The 6,000-nt window shown below is 41.4% G+C and overlaps 3 pseudogenes; all 3 read left to right on the top strand.

The window, feature by feature from the left end:
- Positions 1-2,897: 2,897 nt before the first annotated feature.
- On the top strand, positions 2,898-4,699 carry LOC149516454 (18S ribosomal RNA; annotated as a pseudogene).
- Positions 4,700-4,989: 290 nt separating this feature from the next.
- LOC149516453 (5.8S ribosomal RNA) lies at positions 4,990-5,145 on the top strand (annotated as a pseudogene).
- A 671-nt stretch (positions 5,146-5,816) lies between these two features.
- Positions 5,817-5,971, top strand: LOC149516452 (5.8S ribosomal RNA; annotated as a pseudogene).
- The last annotated feature ends 29 nt before the right edge of the window (positions 5,972-6,000 follow it).

Below are 6,000 nucleotides of genomic sequence, written 5' to 3'. Positions count from 1 at the left end.
CCGTCATGCGTACGGGTAGCCTAGAGTGGGGCTAAGGGCTAAGGCCCTGAGATATTAGTTTCATGGGATGAGATGAGCTAGTGTGGCTCTAGACTAGCTACTAATTAGCATTTGTGTTATGCCTTTAGGTTTTAGGCATGAAAGCTTATGGATGTTTTAAATAGGCATAGTGTTGGGTTCCCACCATGCCAAAATGGTATAATATTATGATAATAGGGGTCGTGCAACCATATGAGCAAGGTAGGTCGATGTTTGGGACCTTGATGCCTACGGACGAAGATAGGTGCTTGGGACCACCTTGAGAATCATGGGCTAATGAGATTATGGGAGCTGGGTTTCTCCCTATTGAGTTTCAAAATGTTGTGTGTGACCTTATAGGGTCAGAGCCAGAAAAAGGCTCTTGAGTATGGGGCTTAAAGGATCAGAAATGATCTATCCATAGAGAAATGGATTCGAGAAAGGCAAACCTAAAAAAGAGTGGTCTTGGTCCCGCATTAACATGTGGTTTTAGAATAAGGAACACAAGGCCCATGACATTTTGGTATTAGAGCTTGGTTTGGCTTAGTGATGGGATTAATGAGGCCCAAGTGTGGGCATGATATCAATAAATTAAGGCAATGCTAAGCTTAAAATGAACTATAGAGGCTGAAAAGTGATATAGTGGCTATGTGGGCTTGAGAATGAGCCATCAAGGTGATACATGGTAAAAATTGACCTAGGTAGAAAGCCTTCGAGTAGACTTTTGGATGCCAAGTGAAAGGGCATGAGAGTCTAGCCACACCTAGTGGAAGGTGTTGGCACGTGCGAGCATGTGATACCTTTATGGTGGGTAAATCCATCTGGAGACCATGATGAGAAAGAGGCATACACCAAGAAACAATTTTTTATGAGGCCATGTGGATTAAAAAAGTCTTATCTTAGGGGACTTAAAGTAAGCCTATTGAGATCAGTTACTAACGTGTGCACTTGTTGTGTGGTGCAAGTGCTTTAGTGGGGTATGAGCTGAGCATTTGGCATCCAAGCATGTAGCCATTCTACAGAGACAAATGAGTTTGACTTGGCTGAGGATTGAAGCCTTAAGTTTGTGATGGTCGACTGACCATGAGTTTTGGCTATCAAAAGATCATGAGATTATGCCGATCAATGGACCATGCTTGTGTTGGTCGAGAGGAAAGGCCTTATGAGATGTGGTGGTTAAGACAATGTACAATTTAGTGAAACGAGCAAGAATAAATTTGCCAGTTGATAAGGCCTTGAATTGTATAGGTTAGAAGACTAATTGAGTTGACTAAGCTGATGGCATTGGCGTTTGAGTTGTGCATTTGGTCAAAAAATTGGATAAGTTTGAGTAAGCAAAAATTAAGCCAATTGGGATTGAGCAAGATGCTAGCCAATAGGATGGCCCTGAATCTGAGTGGGTTAGTAAACCCTAAGATTAAGTAGGTTAGAAAACCTAAGTTGACCTAGTATGGGCACATGCCTCAATCAACATTGGCAGAAGATGGCCCTTAAAGTACGTAATTACCTCAAACACTATCGACACATGCTGGCCCTTACTACATGCACATGCTTAAACACCATTAACACAAGCTAGGTCTTGGTACAAGCACATACCTCGACCACTATTAACACCTACAGATCCTTGGTGCAAGATATGCTTGTTTGGAAAAGGTGTCCCCATTATAGACACTTTAATGCCTACTACTAGAATATCTATAAAATCTCTTATGCTCTCTACGAGGTGGTTGTCTGGCCCTAGGTGGTTGTTCAGCCCCCTTCTCTCCCCCATAGGGGAGTAGGTGTGCATACATCCATAGCAATGTCCTTAAGCAAAATCTAGGCCATGCATCCCTTTTGGCCATGTTGTCTGATGACTGGTTGCTTTGATGACCTACAGAGGCCCAACGCCTCAATCTATTGGTGTGCATGCAAAAAAAGGGCTTCGCTTCACTAAGCTCAAGCTCGTGCCTAAGGCTAATGCTACCCTAAACCCTAAACCAGGTCCTTGAATTAGGCAATAGCTCTCTGGGGTGGTGTAAGTTAAAGCTATGGTCGCAGGCTTAGTCTAGCCAAGTCTTTGGGTTTCTGGAAGTCTCGTGGTCCCTTTTCATCAACCATAAAAATGCCTTGGCCTTGCCAAGCCCATCCATGCAGCCAATGCTACCAAAGACCCCCAAGAACAAGTCTTTGAATCGAGCATCATCCCCTTAGGGTGGTGATAGTAGAGTTTGCATGCACAGTCCTAGCCAGATCAAGCATTGGTGGTGTCATGCCATTGTTGCTTTTTGGATGGCAAAGGTAGTCTTATGGCCTTTGCTTATTTTTTTCCCATGACAATTAGTTATGGCATCGCCTCATACGTCGTTTCCTTCATTCGCTCATTGAGTAATCAATTGGGTGGATTGTGGACTGATATGTATAGATGTTGCCACTTTACATAATAGGCATATGAGTTGTGCTATGGTTGTGCATGTTGGCAGGCTCAATGCTCAATACATCAAAGTATCAACCTATGATCCTCTTCATTCTCCCCTCATGTGGTTGTCATACCCTAGGGGTGCAATTAAGATCCTGTGCTGCATACCTAAATTGATGGAAATCAAATGTCTAGCCATCCCTTATCCATCTTGAGTCCTTACAGGCTATGGGTTAGACCTTAATCATGCCCTATGTCCTATGTGTGCCACCTAAACCTCTATGGCTACGTCGATGCACTGGTGTTTAATCGTGCTCTTGGATGCAAAACATTTTGTGGGCACAGGCTCTTAGCCATTGTTCATCCAATGCAATGCATTTTATGTACTCAACATGCACGATGCTTGCAATCCTTGTTGGCTCTCTTCACCACTCAATCAGTGCGTTAAGGTCCATCCGATGCCAACATTTTGAAGGAATGCTACTTGCTTGATCCTACTAGTAGTCATATGCTTGTCTCAAATATTGAACCATGCATGTGCAACTATGAACTAATTTAGACTGTGAAACTACAAATGGCTCATTAAATTAGTTATAGTTTGTTTCATGGTATCTACTATTTAGATAACTGTACTAATTCTAGAACAATACATGCAAGAAACCCTGTTTTTGGAAAAGATGCATTTATTAGATAAAAGGTTAATGTTGGCTTTGCCTATTAAATTGATGATTCATGATAACTTGACAGATTGCATGACTTTTATGCCAGTGACGCATCATTCAAATTTCTACCTTATCAACTTTCGATGGTAGGGTAGTGGTATACTATGGTGATGATGAGTGATAGAGAATTAGGGTTCGATTCCAGAGAGGGAGCTTGAAAAATGGCTACCACATTCAAGGAAGTCATCAAGCACATAAATTACCCAATCTTGACATAGGAAGGTAGTGACAATAAATAACAATAGCGAACTTTATGAATTTCGTAATTAGAATGAGTATAATCTAACTCCCCTAATGAAGATCCATTAGAGGTCAAGTTTGGTGCTAGTTGATGCAATAATTCTAGCTCTAATAGCATATATTTAGTTGTTGCAGTTAAAAAGCTCGTAGTTGGAACCAAGGTTGGGTTGCCCAGTTTGCTTCATAGTGAGCACTGGTTTACTTGACCTTAATACCGATGATGTGCTCCTAGCCTTATTGGTTGGGTCATTCCTCCTGTGCTATTACTTGGAAGAAATTAAAGTGCTCAAAGCTGGCCTACATTTTTATACATTAGCATGGGATAACACCATAGGATTTTGGTCCTATTGTGTTGGCCTTTGGGATCAAAGTAATGATTAATAGGGACAGTCAAGGGCATTCATATTTCACAGTCAGAGGTGAAATTCTTGGATTTATGGAAGATGAACAATTGTGAAAGCATTTGCCAAGGATGTTTTCATTAATCAATAATAAAAGTTTAGGGCTCAAAGATAATCAGATACCATCCTAATCTTAACCATAAACAATGTTGATCAGGGTTTGGTAGATGTTACTTTTAGGACACTACTGGCACCTTATGAGAAATCTAAGTCTTTTAGTTCTAGAAGGAGTATGGTCGTAAAGTTAAAACTTAAAGGAATTGACAAAAAGGCACCACTAGGAATGGAACCTATGGCTTAATTTGACTCAACATGGGGAAACTTATGAAGTCCAAATATAGTAAGGATTGATAGATTGAGAGCTCTTTCTTCAATTTGTGGGTGGTGGAGTGTGGCCATTCTTAGTTGTCAAAGTGATTTATCTAGTTAATTCCATCAATGAATGAAACCTCAGCCTACTAACTAGCTACACAAATGTGATTCTTCATGGCTAGCATCTTAGGGACTATGGTCGCTTAAGCCAAGGAAGTGTAAGGCAATAAAAGGTCTGTGATGCCTTTACATGTTTTGGGCTACATGTGCACTACACTTATGTATTCAACGAGTCTATAGCCTTGGCCAACAGGCCTGGGTAATCTTTGAAATTTCATAAAAATAAGGATAGATCATTATAATTGTTGGTCTGCAATGAGGAATTCCTTGTAAGCATGAGTCATCAACTCACGTTAGCTATATGCTTGCCCTTTGTACACTTCGCTCATCACTCTTACCTATTGAATGGTCTGGTGAAGTGTTCGAACCGTAATGACATGGATGGTTTACTTGCTGCAACATTATGAGAAGTCCACTAAACCTTAGCATTTAGAGGATGGAAAAGTTGTAGCAATGTTTTCGAAGGTGAACCTGTGGATGGATCATTGTTGAAACCCGCTCAACAAATGACCCATGAATGCATTCATGAAACACAAAGTGGACGAGGGTTCCTCTGTGCTCCAAGCTCTTTTAGGTTGTAGACATGCATGGCGGTCACTTCATTCTACCTCCTAAGTAGGCGAAATGATCGCTATCATCACCCTGGCCAAATAACAAACCCCCAATGCAAATTACGCCAAAGTATAGGAATGAAAAAGAGCATATGTACCATCACTATCCCATTCGTAGTTCATGCGTGGATGACACTGTGATTCTTTTTGCAGTGAAAAACCAAATTGACTCTCAAGAACAGATATCTTTGCACTCACATCGATGAAAAACACAGTAAAATAAGATGCTTGGAGTGAATTGAAGAATCTCGTGAACCTTCAAGTCTTTGAATGCTAGTTGTGCCCCAAGCCATTAGGCGAAAGGCATGCCTGCCTGGATGTCATACATTGTTACCCCCTACAAACCCTTACCCATTGGGCTCTAGGTAAGGGGGTTAAAAATGGTTTCTTATGATCTCTCAGATCATGGTTGGCCTAAAAGTGAGTCTCACCAACAATAGCACCATGACCATTAGTGGTAAAGCTCTTAGTGACATGTGCTTATTGTCCATCCAGACCCCATCGAACCTTTCAAATTGCTCGATTGATGTTGGCATCATTACCCCAAGTTAGGCAGGATCACCCACTAAGTGAAGTGTTCAGATCACAACGACGTGGATGGTTTGCTTCTCGCAATGTTGGGAGAAGTCCACTAAACCTTAGTATTTAAAGGAAGGAAAAGTCGTAGCAAGGTTTTCATAGGGGAACCTGTGGATGGATCATTGTCAAAACATACTCAACAAACAACCTGTAAATGCATTCATGAAACACTAAGTGGGCTAGGGTGCTTCTATGGCCTGAGCCCTTTCAGGCCCTAAACATGCACGATGGTCACTTTGTTCTACCTCTTAAATGGGTGAAATGATCGCTATCATCACCCTGGCCAATTAACAAACCCCTAGCATGAATCATGCCATGGTATAGGAAGGAAAAAGAGTACATGTGCCATTACCGTCCCATTTTTAGTGCATGCATGGGTAGCACTATGACTCTTTTTGTGGTGAAAAACCAAAATGACTCTCGACAATAAATATCTTTGCACTCGCATCAATGAAAAACATAGTGAATGCAATACTTGGTGTGAATTGAAAAATCTCGTGAATCTTCAAGTCTTTGAATGTGAGTTGTGCCCCAAGCCAATAAGCGAAAGGCACGCCTGTTTGGATGTCATGCATCATCACCCTTTCTAAACCCTTACC

This window comes from Durio zibethinus, chromosome 10 (assembly GCF_047325235.1).
Source record: "Durio zibethinus cultivar Kanyao isolate XHJ-2024 chromosome 10, ASM4732523v1, whole genome shotgun sequence".
NCBI classification, from domain to species: Eukaryota; Viridiplantae; Streptophyta; class Magnoliopsida; order Malvales; family Malvaceae; genus Durio; species Durio zibethinus.
Note: the sequence above shows the minus strand (reverse complement) of the source record. Positions and strands in the feature narration are given on the sequence as shown.